Raw genomic sequence first — 17,694 nt, forward strand, 5'->3', positions numbered from 1 at the left:
GTGGCCGGCGCCCGCCCAGCCGCAGAGGGAAGCGCGGGGCTGCAGCTAAGTTCTGTGCGGGGCGCCTGCGCAGAACTGGCTACTGCCCATGGGGAGCTGCCGGCCCCAGGGATCCCGGCCGGCAGCTGAGAGCAGCCCCGCGAGACCCATACGACTGGGTGGGCCCCTTGCAGGCTGCGGTACACCCGGCCGCCGGTCGCTCGGCCCCGCGCTGCGCCCCTAGTCCGCACTGCACGTGGCCCGATACCTAGCGCCTGGCCTGCTTGGCCCCCTAGTGGTTGGGGAGGCACCTCCGTCCCCGCCAAGTCACTGCAGCCAGCCCAGGGCCGCCGCGCCGCTGTGGGTGAAGCGTCCCCGCCATGGCAGTCTGGTGCTGCGCTCTGATTGTTACAGGGTCCAGTTAATAGCCACAGCTGTCTCGCTGCGGATCACTATGACGCACCGACAGCCCCCAGATCCATGCTCCCTGCCCTGCCTTCTGAGGTGCCCAAAGCCTCCTGCTTCCCGATCCCTGCTACAAAGAGTGATGCATTTTTCAGTATAAACAAATCATGTAAATCTAAAACTTATGATCACATTTAAATAGTACAAGTGCTACTGTAATAATTGAATCATTCATTTGCATAGGTAATTCAGGTCAGACCTGCATTTTAAATGGTATTGTGGAACTGGGGCAGAATTTAGCTGTAATTTGCTGCAGAGCACACCAGGCCTTGATTACTAGCCACATTGTACAGATTTTAAAATGTAGGTACAGAGAGGTAAAACTAGTTGTTCAAGGTCACAAAGGAAGTAAGTGACAGGGCTGGGAATATTGTTTCCCAACAGTTCTTTCCTAGTCCTCACTTCTAGCACCTATACCAACATACTACTTACCTAATGGAATGCAGATGTTTTCATACAGCCAAAAGCAAGTTATTTGATCAATTAATCTACTGAGAACAAGCAGTTAGGAGATATATAAATTATTAATGATTATGTCTCCGATCCTACAACATTTATACACATGCTTAACTTCATGCATAAATACTCTCATTGACTTCATAGGTGTTCCTCATGCACATAACGTTAAGCATGTACATAAATCTTTTTAAGACTGGGACCTATTATATTTGAGCTCTCATCACATTGAGAAACGTGGATTACTTAAGCATGCTTTAGCTAACTGGCTTCCCCAATAATATGGGATAGATCCCTAGCTCACATAACTTGTCTTTGCTCCATTGACTTCAGTAGCGTTATGACTATTTATACCAGCTGAGGATCTTCCTGTATATAACTTCTAATTTAAAATTGATTGAAATGTTATTCCGAGTAAAGCATCATACTAAAAGTACAATAATGATATGATTACAAATATATAATAACCCAATAAATAAAGTTAAACAATTTTCTTCCAAGTACAGGAAATTATTTTAGGTTGTCACCAACTTTACTTCTCAGAATTTGACAGTCATCTGTCAGATACTTCTAACATTACTCTTCCATCTTTCAAAGACATCACACTATTTTGATTCTCCCATCTCCCTCCATCCAAAAAGGAATGTGTCCATATGGTTCACTCTGTAGTCCATCAGTGGCATTCATAGTAGTAGACATGGTGGGATGGGGTGGGTTATCAAGGGCAAGGTTATCCCTAGGGGAGAAGCATCTGCTCCCAAAGTATTTCTATCTCCTGATGGCTCAGAACCCAAAGTCACATCTCCTATTTGACAACATAATTCCAGGCTGGGAACATTTGTTGTTAATACTATCCTCATTTCTCTGGTTTTGATAAAGGGAAGAGACTTGCAAAATATTTCTAAAGTTTTCTGACAATAAAAAAGAACATAGTTTTTATAGAAAGGGTTTAACTTGGTGGATGTGAGTGGCTTTGAGGTTACAGCATTAAATTTCCCAAAGATTTTATATAGCTATTGATATAACATTTAAGGAAAATACTTAAGAAATATTTATTATTTGTTTTTTAGTTTACTGCCTCAGCTGTTTGACTACTGCAGACTATCCACTAAATTAAACAAGTGAGGATAAAAAGTTAAGATTTTACTACATTACCTTCTGTGTTAGTAATATATGGTAAATAAACCTAAAAAAGAAAGGGCTGAGTACGTCTTGCCTTGAGTAAAAACTGTCCATGCTTTTTAGATACAGTTAGAGTGTAATGCTTTGTGAAGCCTGAAAGTTGAACTAGTGAAAATCATTTGTCTTCCTTCTTTCTCCGTCACACCCATACCCCACCCCAGCCTTCTCTTCTGGTCCAAATCTTTAATTTTGTACAGTTGCAATATATTGTATGCCCAGCAAACAACCATATAATACAATAGGCATATAATCACAAAGTGCACAGATTAAACAATATGTGTCTGACTAGCACACACATAATAATAATAATAATTGTGTGACCAGAATGCATATAAAAAACAGTTTGACCCTTCAGACATCTTATCTTACTAGTCTAAAAACATTTCCAAGTCTTAAATGGGACACTCATTACTACATAGGTAAACAATTCTAATTTGGTAATACGAAGCTATTTTTATTAGCAGAGGACAAATAATATTTAAGATCATAATGAAAAAATACTCACCTTTGTTCAGACTCACACTATGAGAACTATCAGCTCAAAAGCATTTTTAACAGAAGTTGAGAGGTGGAAACGGGTTTGCAATGGAATGTTTTTTACAACCTTAAGTAACAATGTATATTTCATTATTACCTTTTAATTGAAAAGACAACATAAGTGAGTTTCCAAAGATCCTTTAGAGTGACCTTCACAGATATCTGTCCATATTGCTTTGGGTGGAATAATGACCTCAGATCTGGGATTCATCAGTCATGAAGTAAGGAAGTGTGGTTTGAAATGTTAATTCTCAATTCCCATAAAAGCAGATTGATAGATGAGGCATAAAATGGTTCCAGATGCTATAGTTTCCAAACTATTCATCTGTGCTCACTTTTTTCTCTCTATAACCTGGAGCAATTTGACTGTAAATAGGCCACCTGCATTCTCAGATTTACCTGAAAAAGGAATAATGTCCTTGAAAGTCTTTGGAAAATGGTGGGTTGATGCTTAACTTAATTTCTAAAAATCTGAAAAAAAATCTGGGTTTTTAACCCCAATAAGCAAGGAACTTGACTAAACGATGAGAGCAAACACTTATGGAAAAATCACTTTTGGAAGATACCTCATTAAATGAAAATTGTCATTACAAGCTGCACAATCTCTCCACTCTTCCATTTCACAAGTACTCTGTTGGAAGGTGGACTGGAACGCTTTCAGTGTAATTTAAATAAAAGAAATGATGGTTTTGCAGTAAAAGCACATAACAGTGAGCCAGGAGATTTTGGCTCTTTTCCTGATTCTGTCCTGATGTCTTTGTGACCTCAGGCAAGTCAGTAACCATCTTTCAGCTTTAGCTTCCTCATCTGTAAAGTGATTATGAGGAGATCTAACTTAGGGGTCTTGTGATGCTTAACTCATTAATGTTTGTAAAATGCTTTGAAATCTTCTGATGAAAAGTGGTATATAAATAAGTGCATAGTATATTTATTAGCTACGCTGGGAGAAACTTTTTCCTTTAGGAGTTCATTTAAAAAAAAATTAAATAACCATTTTTAACTATTACTCTCACCCCCACCCCCTAAGGTCTTCATGTCTCTCAGAAAACCCTGAGGACTTCTCTGATTTATTGTCATGCTTTTCTTCTACTTTCAATGCCTTATGTAGTTCATCCTATCCTTGTATCTTCTTTTTGCATATTATTTTCCTAGTTACTCCAAATTAATTATTACATTTTCTTTCTTATTTCTATTTTTTCTTCATGTGACTTGACTCTGCACTTTGCTCTTAATTCTTTTACTTTACCTTTTCCTTTGTGTCCTTTTCATATCCTCTGATCCTCACTGGATCTCTCATTTTCACACTCTACCCAGATGGATCTTCTCCAGCTCCTTCTCTCCCTCCCAAAAATCAAACTGTTGTTTTCCAAAAGACTTTTCCCAACTCATGCCCAGTTGCCATGGTGCACCCTAGTGGAATGCTGCCAGGAACCCCAGCCATCCAGCTCAGAATCTTGTTTTAAAGGAAAATCATACACTTTACTCACCTTCTCAAACTTTCTCATAGCGTGGATAACATTTTCATAGACTGTCTCATGGATCACTTTCTCGCTACTCGCAACTGTATGAACCCCCACCCTTCATGATCATATAGACCACTTCCCCTCCATTTCCAGATAACATTACATCCCTATGGCAATTACAGCAATTGCTTACATGGAAATGTAATATTAAGAAAATATTTAATGTAACTTTAGTGGTGTCTTCATGTAATTTAGCAGCTGGAAACAAGCAGGAGAACCAAAATCATTGACTACCCAGCTCTTTATGGACAACCAGGAAATGCTCTGTGGACCACAGTTTGAGAACTGCCATGATATTTTTCACTTCTTGTCCTAAACTATTATATAGCGTTGCTATATGCTGATAAACAATTGGCCCGATTCATCTCAAAAGTGGTCAGCAATGCAATTCAGAGGTCAGTAATGCAATTTCTGAAAATAGAGAAGTTTGCAAATCCCAGTGAGATATCATATATCATATATCATATATCATATATATTTAAGAATTTGCTCCCTCTGAGACATTGAGGTAATTTTCTTCAAATCTCCTTCTTTTCTTTACTTCTATAATTTCAACCATTATAACACAAAATAGAAGAGGTTAAAAGGGAGATCTTTGTAATTAATACAAACTCTGAGGTTTTGAGCACTTATCTGTTGTTGTCTTCAATAGTTCTGTCCTCGCATCAGTTTACTTTTGTTCTCTTCAGTGTTTTAAAACTAGCCTCTCTTTGAGACAATGCTGTGTGGCTCCATTTTGTCCCTACCTATAATTCTTCATATTCTGGAATAGGGGGAACCTAACAGTCAAAACAGCCACTGACTGACTTGGGATTCTATTACACAATGGCTATGAAAAGACAGGTAGGATGATTTCATTATTGGACAATATTAAAAATCACCCACTGCACAGCAGTATCCGATGCTGGGGGATCCCTCTAACCTCTCCCTTTTACTAAGGGCATATCTACACTGCAAGTGAAGGTGTGATTGTGGCTGGCTAGCATGGCAACAATGTCAGTATAGATATGGTGGCGTGAGCTTTAGCATAGGCTACCAACCAGAGTTCTGAGGGGTGCCTGCGGAGTAAAGTATACACTATAAAGAAACCTAGGCTTAGACTCAGGTTTAAGCCCAAACCTGCCTACTGTCCACACCATGAAGCCTTCTGAAATGCACCAGAAACCTCTCAGGACTCAGGCCTGCAGATTTGCCCAGGCTATGGGTCCAAGCCTGTTGTGGCGCAGATCCAAGCCCACTCATTTTGCAGTGTGGATGTGGCGGGAGCCGAGATCACCAAGGTCATATTTAGAGAGCCCACCAATACTGCCCCATGATTTCTTAGGCATGTGTTTCCTGGCCTTTCTATGCCCAGATTTCCCACTCTATTCCCAGGAAGTGGAAACAACCTCCTGATTCAAATACAGCTGCTACATGTTTTAACCATTCTTTTCTCTATGGACTGCTCAACTATAAACACAGTTAGCCTTATTGTGTGTTAGCTATAGCCAGCATGAAGAAGAAGCCTTAAGCTAAGCATGCTGCTAGCTAGCCAGAGGAACACAGCCAGATTCTGGTAAATCTGTGATGTGAAGAGAATAAGAGCCATGACTTCAGCAAGAGCATATAAATGACCACCTGTACACAAGAATCTTGGGGAGGCTGGTGGCATTGGGTATCTACCAAACTGCCAGTCAATGCCAGGAACAGATCAAGCACCTCAAGACTGCCTACCACCAAACCATGGGTGATAACCACACCCCAGGGAACTCCCCATCTACCTACCTCTTCTCTGAGGAGTTTGATCAGGTGGTGGCAACTGCACCATACGCAGAGACCACAGTGCTGCATGACAATCTCTGAACAGAGATGGCAGGTTTATAACTCCAGAATCAGAGGCACCACTACAGGAGAGCCTGCAGCCTCTGAATGACCCTCCAAAATAGCCCTGTTGCTGATGCTGGTACAGGACCGTTGGAGCTTCAACACATCCTGGGACCATATTCAGAGGACTTCTTTGGGGATGGTCCTGAGGAACAGCCCACAGCACAAGAAGCGCTGACACCAGTAACAAGCTGCTGGGAATACCCAGAGCTGTGAACCACTGTTACCTCTCTGCCTCAGCAAGAGTGAGCTTTGCTGGAGATTAGACTGCGTCAGCTCCCTTCCACCCCAGTCTCTCTTCCTCACCCTCAAACTCCTTGAGACTCTATCAGTCTTAACCTTGCGTAGCAGGTAACAATCAATGATCTGCAGACATCAAGCTCCTCAGAGACATCTCTCTGCAATGTACAACACTTATCACTCTACATTTGCAGAAGATACTATGTTTGCTGCTTTTTTAAAGAGTCAGTACATTACAGCTTATTAACTTAATGGGGGTAAATACACCCTTCCCTTCAAACATAGCACTGAGTTGATTCTCTGGGGTTCAGTCTCCCCTGGGAGGCCAACTCCATCTTGACTGAAGTGTCCCCTGGTGTGCTCCCATGTGATGCTTCCAGCTGCAATTTTACCATGTAAATATTCTTTTCCTGCAACCTTCAAATGAATAGCCAATTGAATTTGGTCACACTTGTTTTGAGGTGTTGGCCTCTTTCGTTTGTCCTGAGAACCTGCTTATCAGCTCCTCCTGACATGCCTGGTTTAAACACCTTTTAGTTACAGACTTTAAAGCATAATATCAATGAATATCCATAATTCCATGCACAGCAGTCACATACATTTCACAGTGATACTATTGACTAGTGTGGTGTTAGTTTTCAAATGATGTATTGCCAGGCATATTTTGTGTACATAACATTGCAGTAGTGTGTAGCGTGTGAACACAGGGATGCCTGGGGTGACAGCACACGGCTGCCATGTTTTTTGTTATTAATAGTAAGAATGGGAGGAATTTCCAATTACTTTATTATTACAAGCAGGGGATTGTAGTGTGCTTCCACTGACTGTGGAAGCCATGATATTTCCCTAACCTCCCCCCCCCCCCCACCCCCAGACACCATGCGGGCTTTCAAAGTAAATTCCAGGAAATGAGGGGTTGGGGGTAAAAAAGCAGTTAGCTTTAACTTTTTACTAGATCCATTCTTATTGGTAGAAAGATAGCTTGGGGTATTAGACTTATGGGCCTTGCCTTCCTTTTCCTGCAAATACAACACAGCTAATAAATCAGCTTATAAATCATCCACACCCAACCATCTCCTGGTCCAGCTGAAGTATTCCAGTATTTAGTCCATGACTGCCTGTGTTATGAGTTCAAATGGTAGCCGAGGATATATGTGGTCCCAGGCTGCCACTCTGGTCTGTGCAGGAATGCAGGGAGCTTGTAAGGAGTCTGTAATGCATCTCCATCCTAAATCACCATTTTACTCATTTTTGCCACAAATTTTCACCCATTCCAGGCTAGTAATGCATGCAAACTTTTCCCGGAGTAGGAAAATGGTTGGTTAAATTCAAGGTCAGGGCATACTTATTAGGGTCACCTCTGTAATTCACAAATCCACTCCATTCATAGATCTACTGGTCAGTCACCAGATGCTTTAGCAAAGAGGGATGGCTCTCCTGTGTTGGTCTGGATTAGTTCCTGCTTCCATTCAGGTACTTCCAGGACAACAATGTCCATCTTACCATGATGAGTGCTAGCTTGAAGCATAGCTTGCAAAAGCTTCTGAATAGGGCAGTGATTTCTGGATGAATAAAAGTAAACTGAATGATAAAAAGCATCATCCTTTGACCCTGAAGTGACGCAACTCCTGCAAAAGAGTAGAAATTTCTTTCTTTCCCCCTCATGGTCAGAAAATAATGTGCTCTTTCCTTTTCCATAGCAGGTCCTTCCACCTCTGCTGGGCAGAGACAAGGAATCAAGAGCCTGGGGGAATGGACTCTCAACCAACATGCAAGAAGAATGAGAGTGAGGGATGAAATTATGCTGGATGTATTGGCCAAGAACAATGAACAGCTTGTTTATCTGAGAAAGAAGAAAGATAGAAGAGTAGAAAGAGAAAAAGAGGTTGCCCAGCATGAGGAGAAATTGGCAGCAGAATTCTTGGAGCATGATCAGAGGAAGACAGAGCACAGCAGAAGAAGGTTTTCAAGAGATTGCTTGCTCTCATGGCCAGTAGGCTGCAAACTCTAGCTCCAGTCCCTCACACTGAGTCCCCTCAACACTACCAAATCTTGCAGCCTATACAGCATTTGGACAATCCTGGGATTGGCTGGTTGATTGCCCAAGCAATGAACACTACATGAAACAGTCAAGTGTACCTTGTACATTCCTCCATGCCTTTTCAGCCACAGCCCACACATGCAAAACACACCAGAAGGGCCAAGAAGAACAGGAACACAGGGAGGACATAGTTCCAGCAACAGTGCAACTGCTGTTGTGGTAATGTATATAGCTGGACTGTTTTGCACTTTTGTTTGGTTTCTTATTATGCACTGTTTTGTTTATGTTCTTTTACATGTTGATGGCAGCTGTTCTGACTATAAAAGTTTTTAAACTGTAATTTGTTATGTACGCTCATGTTTAAATTAAAGTGTCAAATTTACAAACAAGGCTATATAAGTGGGTTTTAGTAAATTCATTAAAATTAAATTTAATCAAAGTGATGCATAAGCTGTGTGCTGAGGTACATGAACAGCTTTTATAAAATGCATAATAAAATTAATAAAAAATCTTCCTGAGCTGCCCCAGCCTCAGAAATTCTGGGGTGAATGTGGCATAATTTAAGTGTGGGATAATTATGCTGTCATTCACGTTCACCCATGTCACCCTGCAAACCTATTATACGGGCACATAAAGCATCCCTGATTTCCTTTAGGTGAGTGGATCCTACCCCAGTAATGACAGGTGCACTTTCTGATTGCATGCACCATTACAGCAATCCAGCAGTGTCTTGAACCTACTCCTGGTGAAATGGCTCATCTTTGGCCTTGCAGATGTTGTGAAGTATACTGCAGGCCACAGTAATGCAGATGACATTGACAGCATTGGTATCCAAATGGTTCTGAAGGCACTGCCATGTAGACTGCAATCTGTCAAATGCACGTTCCACCACCATCCTACAGCTACTAAGCTTTCTTTTGCCAGGCCCTCTGAGATCAGGATGCAGTGTCATAAGCCATGGCAGAAGGAAGTACATGGTGTCTCCTAGAATAACAGTGGGTACAGTGACTTCGTTTTTAACAGTGTTCTTTGGAGTGAATGTCCCAAGCTTGTCTATGAAGGTAAAGTCATGATCTCCAGGAAACCCTGGCATCATGCACCTTGCCAGTACATTCCACACTAGTGCCCATGAACCTGCCCTGGGGGTGATCAGGGCCTGAATAACAATGGAATAGTACTCTTTGTGGTTTATGTTCTCATGCTCTGCAGAGGGCAAGCTATGAGCATGAGTCCCATTGATAGCCCCAGTGCAGCTTGGGAAGCCCATTACCTCAAAACCAGCAATTATTTCAGGGATATTGTTTATGTACCCAACTTTTGGAAAAACCACAATCCTGATTGCCTCACAAACCTCCACCGCCACAATCCCTACAACTGCCTTGCAAACACCAAACTGGCTAGCCATGGTCCTGTAGCAGTCTGGGAACATCTGCTTCCAGATGGCAATATAGACTACTTCTGGACTGGCATAGCCTCCCTCATGCATGTGTCCTGACACTGGAGGATCAGGACAAGCTGTTCACACAGTTTCAAGAACATTGTTGTCTTCATGCAAAAGTTCTGGAGCTACTGTTGGTTATCCCAAGTCTCTGTGATGATCTGATCCCAACAGTCTGTGCTCATGTCACTGCACTAGAAACACAAGTCTACATATGGAGAATCAGCGCTCATGCCAATAGGAATGAGTAACATCAGCTGGGTCATGGATGCTATGTCTGTGCCCTCATCAGAGATAGGACAAATACTGCTGCCAAAATGTCCACCAGCACCTCACAGATGTTCTGCCTGGTTCCTAAAACAGGAGTGAAAGTGCAAGCCAAAGAAGTTCTTCACTGGTGCTGGCTCCAGTTGCAGGGAGCATGCACACCTAAAAAAAAATGTCTTGGCTGATTGTGTTGATGGCCTATGAGCACTTCTGGTCATGTGCCATGGGAGGACAGGCAAGTTCTCCCTCAATATACCATGAACGAAGCCCTAGAGCAGCTATAGCTAGCAAGAGTGTGAAGAACCCTGAGATATGTCCCAAGGAGCCAGGGCATCAGAATCGTGTGTGCATATTGCAATATGGATGCAGCAGCACAGATAAAAGATTCATGTGGACATCCAAGTGTGTGCTTGGAAAGAATGGGTCTGTAGGCAGGAGGCAACATAGACCTGAGTTTATTTTGCAGTGTAGGGCGTGTACTCAGGTTCCTTGTCTATGCTGAAGCCCAGGCCACCACATTGACACTGCTATTGTTACCGGCGCGAGCTAGATTAAAGCTAGTACATATATGACTACCTGTGCTACAGTCAGACCTTCATTTGCAGTATAAACATACCCTAAAGATAAGACATGCAGAGGCTACTTTGGTTATATTGTATTACAGTAAACTCTGAAGAGCAAGTCTGTTACTGCTCCATGGTCTGTAGGGGAGTATTCCTCTCCATTGACTCTACCCAGCTTCCACCTTCACTATTCAGGTCCAGAGTTTGATTCGGTATTTTCCTGACCTAACTCTGAAATAAATGGAATCCATTCCACTGACCTTAATGGATTTTGGATTTAATGGACATGAGTCACCTAGTTTAATAAAACAGATTGTGATTAATGAATTCTGCCACTAAATTCATGCTCTAATAATTATTCAAGTTCTCAGAATTAGTGCAAGTATGAAAATATGAACTTGGTTGCTGATTTTGCTCCACCTGTCTGATAAATGCTACATACATGACCCCTGTAATAGCTGCAGACTGATTCCCTCAGAGCTATTACAGTTTATCACTTCATATTTTGTTGCATACTTTTATAGTACTGCACAATAAAAATGTATTTAACCAGGAAAATAAGTATTACATAATAGCTGTAGTGAGGCAGAGTGCCCTCCCTCCAAGCCTGACAGTGAGGGGCCACTACAATAGCTGTGGTGGGTGGAGCCAAACAAGCCCCGCTTCTGCCAGAAGTTCAGGGGCGGGATGGGAAATATAAAGAGAGGCCCCACAGCTGAGGTGGGATAGCGGCAGATGTCTCAAGCCCTCTGCAGGACTCTAGACCAGGCCCTGAGCCACTCCATGCCCTGCCAGCAGAAGGGACAGAGAGGAAACTGGGACTACCATCTGTCATCTACCCAGGAGTCACTAAGGACGTGTGGCCAACGCAGCTGTGCCAATGGACTGCGGTAGGTAGTAGCCCATGGGAACCAGGCAGTCTGGTTGTGCTGCTGGGAAGCGAGAAACGTGTTTTGGTGGGATCCCTGCTGACCCAGTGGTGGGACCACCTGCTACTGTTAAGGCCCTGGGCTGGGTCCCCCTATCCCCTGCTGCCAACCTTCCCACTGGGGTGGTGACCTACTCCTCTTCAGCTGGAAGACCTGTGCTTGATTTGTGGCCTGACCAGCCAAGAGGCTGCGGGCCATTTAACTGAGATTGCTGTCTGCTCCAGCCCGAAGGCTGAAGCTAAAGACTGTGGGCTGCTCTGTCCCACCAAGAGGGTCAGAGCTATAGACCGGTGGTGGCCAAACTGCCGCTCAGAAGCCGCATGTGGCTCTTTTACAGTTAAAGGGCAGCTCATGTGGCCCTTTATGCCCCCCAATTCTCTGCCTACCAGACTGGGGTGGGGAGTTCGGGGCTTCAGCCCTGCAGCAGGGTGGTGGGGCTAGGGGCTTCTGTCCCATGGGAGGCACTTGCCGGAGCTCAGGGCTTCTGCCCTATGGGGAGTGCCTGCCAGGGCTTCAACCCTGCAGGAGGGGGTTCTCGAGGCTTCTGCCCTGTGGGAGGTGCTTCCTGGGGCCCGGGACTTCAGCAGTTGTACCCTGCGAGGCAGAAGCCTCCCGTCCCCCACCATCCTGCCACAGAGCTGAAGCCCATAGCCCGGCAGGCACGCCCCAGCTCTTGAACTGAAGATTGTTATATGTGGCTCAGAGGGCCAGTAAGTTTGGCCACGCCTGCTATAGACTGAATTCCTGTCTGCCCTAGCCAGCAGGCTTTGAGCTAGAGAATGGTCCTTGCTCCTCTGCTCTGCCCAGGGGGCCAGAGATGCTAATTTCTGTCTGCCCCTGGCAGGAGACTTGGGCTAAAGACTGTGCAATAAAAGTAAGTATGCTGATTTTGAGCACTTGTATTGAACATGAGGAGGACATTCTTCACAACTGCTCAGTTGTTTGGATTCAAAAGTCCTACTAGAAGAAATATAAGTGACCTGACCTCTGATTAAACAAGATAAAGTAGAATACACATGGCATGATACTGTTTCCCCCTCTACTACTAGTATATTGTTATGGGTGATGTCTCATTGATGAGCTTGATTTTGCAACCACTGAAGACAACTGGGGTTTTTCCAGTGATTTCTACAGGAGATGGGGATTGGATCCAGCAGTAGAAGGGGGTGGAAGGGAAGGTGAAAGGTGGTTTCATGATAGTTGGAAATGGGAAATTGGTTAGTGTCAGTTAGATCAGTAGGACCCAGAGGGAGGGAAGAGATAGAGAAGGAAGACTAATAGAAAGTGAGACAAAGTATGTGAGAAGGGGAGAGGGAGCTGAAGACAGACAAATGAGCAGCTCAAAAGAAAACTGGCAGAAGTGAAAAGAGCCGTGGAAGTATCAAAGAAAGAATTGAAAAACTCATCTGATGTCCCAGTTACTATGAGCATGGTAATAAGATGTTCCTGGATCAACAGGTTGCTGTGTAGAATGTGCTAGCTAAGTACGGTCAGTCAAATAGCTGTTACCAAGCTGGTAGCATGTCTGCATTCACACAAAAGTGTTGATGGATCTTGATTTCTTAAGGTTGGTGGTCATCATGAAGATCATCACCACAATTCTGGGTAAAAGGTGATTGCTGGTCTTGCTGAGATGATAGCCATCTATATAAATTCTTTAATTTAGACTGGATTTCAATATCCATATGACCTGGGATCAGGAGCCCAGGACAGGGATTTTGCACTAAGGCATATGGTCTTTCCTGGAACAGTACTTGTTGTAGAAACATACATGGTCCTGAAAACTTAAAGGAACTGTAGAAACCTCCCTCTGAACTATGGTCTTGATTTGTTTACTATGGTTACATCCACAAAGAGGCAGGCCCAGATTCATGATTTCTGAGTCAAAAGCCCTGTGCATCTGCATGTGGACTGTGTCATGAAAAATGTTCACAGATTTATAGATTTTTAAGGTCAGAAGGAACCATTATAATCATTTAGTCTGATCTGCTGCATAACACAGGCTGTAGCATTTAACCCAGAGAATCCTGCATTTAAAGCAGGATGGGGTTGAACTAGAAGCACGAAAGTCATCCAGTCTTTATGTAAATACTCTAAATGATGGAGAATTTAAAATGTCCCTTGGAGTATCTAAAAACATATAGATTTCTATTCCTCAGAAAGGAAAGAAAATAATAATTTCAGGCAGTCTCAGTCAATCACTATTTCCCTGTTTACATAAGTGGCTCAGGCAGTAGGGGATCAGATCTTTCTTTGGTGGGGGTGGGGAGAAAGGAAAAAGGAAGAGAAAAAGAGGATTCTTACTTAGTGATACTGGGGAAAATCAGTTTTGTGAAAGATGCTTTTACAATTCACTGGAAAAGGAAGCTTGTGTGTATTTGTTACTAATTTAGGTGCCTACACTCCTTCTAAGACTCAGGAGAGAGAACAATTCTTGATCCTAATAGCACCATTTTGGCCCAAGCAGACACGGGCATTGGTATTCAGGTCTTTTACAGACAGATGACCAAGGATATTCACTCTGAACCAAGACAACTCATTCTCTCTTATCTTGGGAATTCTCTCAGCTATAAATTGCCCTTTCAAGAAAGAATCCATAGGAAAGTTGTTGACAGACAAGAGCCCTGAGTCCTCCTGGCTTTCAAGAAGGAGTTTATCAGAAGGACATACCATTTTAATGGGAAAGGTTTATGGTGTGGTGTACGCAGGCCTTATGTGCCTTTACACCAACAATGTTCCAATCTCCTTTCCATTTGATATCTAACTTAAAATCTGATTCCGTGTTCATTTGGTGGCTAAATGAAGATAGAAGTGTTTGTGCAACTGTTTGCATCAGATTATGTGGGGCTTAATGATTTTGTCCCCTCCCCTCTATTATTAAGCCATTGCTGTCATGGGAGAGAAATGTAGTCCTGACAAAGATGCTTGTGAGCCATTCACTATCTCTGAATTCAAGTTTCCTGATGACGGACCATTTCTAGATAAAAGTGATTTCACCTGATAGGATAACAGAGCTTGAAGCTCTGATGGATACATATCATACCAAATTTTACAAAAATAAGCAGAGCTAGGAATTGTCCACAATCCTTTTCCTAATTGTTCCTTTAGGAAAACGAAAATGGATGGGAAAAGGAAGTCCAATGTTCAGGTGCAAGGGTCCTTAAGGCTTTACTTGGAGTGTACTGGAGGCCTCCGAGAGCCAGCTCACCTTCAGCTGTATGATACCAATTTCTTCACCAATGAAATCAATAAGTGGACCATGGCTGAAGTTTTGTGCCCTGGCTTGCTTGCAGTTCGAAGGTCCTGTCTAGGTCTGTGGTCTCTCAGATTTTCATTGCCAGCCTCAGGAACACTACATAGATACATGCACTAGATCTTGGATTCAGCCCCTAGGGGGAAATACATCTTTCAGGCCTATGTTATCTATTTTTCAGACTGGGGGATGCCCAAGGCCAAGCTCTCTTATTTCCTTTGATTTTGGTTCTTTCAAGAAGTCCCTACTCTGGCTAACTTGGATATATTTTCTTTTTCAGGTCCCGATGAACTTCTCAAGGCCTCTTGTCCTTCTGCTTCATGGTTGTTGGTAGGTATCTACTGAAGCCTTTTATTTAAGAAAAACAAAAGAATGTAGCTATGTTGTTTTTCAATAGGTCTTTGTTAAGAGAGGCCTGTTGTGTAGATTATTTTCATTTTATTTGCACTATCCCATTGTACTTACTCTCTAAGTGGAGGAACCCTGTGAAGACAGTGTCTTTAAAGAAGAGAAAATTACTTCCCTTATAATTCTGCTTCTTTGAAGATATTATCTCCTGGCATTCTCATTCTCTCACCTAGCTCCTGAGTTTGGAGGTTGCTATTTTCAGATAGTGTTTCCATTCTTGGGCCTCAGCATTGAGATGAGGTATGTTAGAATATCCTCAAAAGTTTGTTATATGTATACCATCTAGTGTTAGGAAATATATTTTAGTATTAGACAATGCTTCACCTTTCTGCTCCAAAAATTAAACTAATAATTGATGGCATCAATAAAGTTCCATGTGCTGGCGTGTGTGTGTGGCTGTGAGAGAAGTACCTCTCTATAACTTGTCAGCTTTGGGAATTCTAGCTAACTGCATGATGGAAACGTCACACCTGGAGTGAGAAGAAACCTGTGAGATATTTTCAAAAAAAGTAGGATTACAAGGTGTCACAGATCCCAGCAAGTGTCCCTTCCAGCTACCCCCTAGGACAGGTGTTGGGAAATTCAAGCTTCTGCTGCTCTGGATCCCTGGGGTATTTCAAGGTCCTGGAATCCCAATGGAGTCTAGCCACTGCCCTACTTTTGGGGTCCTTAGGTCTTTGCCCTGAGAGCATACCTATCAGTGGAATGCTGGACCCACTGTCCAGCCCCTCTGGATGCAGTGCTGACCTGACAGACTCCTCAGTGCTTGCACATACCCCTCTCTGAGAACTCCATCCCAAAGGTGTGAAGCTTCTGGTTTACAGTTTAACTCTCTCAGGGGCAACATGGTAGTTGTGTTAACTTAGTATATACTGGTAGCCAGGCTTTGCACTGAAGCTAACGCCATTGCTCTTTGCTTAACAGATAAAGCACAGAGAGTACAAATCATGAAGACTAAAAACATCCCAAACATAATGCCCCTCACTATCTCACTTTTCCTTGGGAGTCCTTTGGGACTGTGTAGTCAGTCAGTCAGGGTCCCCTGCCCCTGACACAGCCTTTTTCATTTTAATCTGATGTAAAATTACTCTCTCCCTCAGATCCTCCTCCACTCCACCCAGACTCTTTATAAACTCTGTGGCACCTGCTTCTTTTGTTCCGCCTTTTGGTAACTTTCCACTGCTCCCATCAGACATGAGAAGGAAGTGTTTTCTCCCAGCTACAGCAAACCCATTGTCCAAAAGTGTTTTACTTTGAAAAGATGATTGTTTAGTACTGATCACTCACCGTTGTCTCTGACCCGGAATAGAGTAACACAACTCTGCTATCTAATGGTGGATCCACATACATATAGGCTCTCCATGACACAGTAATTTCATGATTCAGTTTCATAAAATCACCCACAATTCAGAAGTGCTATGGACATCATCACACAAGGCAAGTAATTTTTCCCATTCAGGTGAAGCACAGTTGGGTTCTAAGAAGCAATTCTTCAGAACTAGCAGAAGTGGGGTGCAAGTATTTAAAGTAACAGCCTCATTTATCAGAACAAGTAATTCCTTCCTCCATCCTGAATACCTCTGGCAGATATGAGAGCTTTTTATAATCCACATACTATGTTCAGTCTCTAATGCTCCTTAGCTAAATTTAAGGTGGGAATGATGCAAAAATGAGAATTGCAAAACTGTGTTGAGTATGGAAGAGGAGAAACAGATAGCTAGTGAATTACAATCATTAGTATACTGCTACTGTACTCTTCATAGCAGGTTCTCAATCCCACTCTCTGTTCCTACTGTCAGGTAGACTGACTCTCTGGAGATCTATGAGGCTGCAGGGGGCAGTAGGTGTCCACATACTACCTAGAGATGATTCTTTAGAAAATTCAAACTAATTAATTGGCATAAATTATACAAGTGTTGCCAACATGTAAAGAAAAAAAAGAGACCTCAGCTCTTTCTCAGAGGTAGCTACAACACATTGTTTTGGTGGTTTAATCTCATGTACATTTCTCATTAAATATCATGTATCAGGTTGTTATATAGATTTTATGTTATATCCACCATTACCCTCATGCACAGGTTTTTCCTGATTATTGTTTGATAAAGTTTTGATCATTTCTGATAATTGAGAAAATATCTCCTTCCCTCCTATTTCAGACAATGGAATAAAAATCTCTCTTTACTTCAATCTCTTGTTATGCTAATTACACAATCATTCCATTGACTTTGTATGTTTCCACTTCTCATTGGTGATCATTGTATATGTGGGGACAGCACGACTTACCTTTGCATGCATCTGGGTAGTGAGGTAGCCGTTATGGTTATGTGGCCATTCTGCTTGTGGTTATTTTTACTCTTTTTTCCAATGACTCTCAAATCATGCTTTTAGGGATTGGTCTAATGTTTTTAGCATCATTCGGTTAGTTGCAGACCTTGCGTGAGAAGAAATGGGTGCATGGGACCCTGAAATTTTGTGGGGAGGAGTAGTGGCTGTTCTCTGCTCATAGGTAATAAGTTGAGCCATAACCCATGCTGCAGACTGATCACTCAC

General features: G+C 42.7%; 1 protein-coding gene across 1 annotated transcript in view; it reads right to left on the reverse strand.

Moving 5' to 3' along the window:
- Positions 1–2,822, reverse strand: part of ATAD1 (ATPase family AAA domain containing 1) — a 30,009-nt gene extending 27,187 nt beyond the window's left edge. Inside the window, exon 1 of the mRNA XM_067552783.1 lies at positions 2,717–2,822. The gene's annotated coding sequence lies outside the window, so the exon portion shown is untranslated. The remainder of the gene's footprint in view (positions 1–2,716) is intronic.
- Positions 2,823–17,694: the final 14,872 nt, after the last annotated feature.

This window comes from Emydura macquarii, unplaced genomic scaffold (genome assembly GCF_026122565.2).
Source record: "Emydura macquarii macquarii isolate MOO-44397 ecotype Brisbane River unplaced genomic scaffold, CSIRO-AGI_Emac_v2 contig_1390, whole genome shotgun sequence".
NCBI lineage: Eukaryota > Metazoa > Chordata > Testudines > Chelidae > Emydura > Emydura macquarii.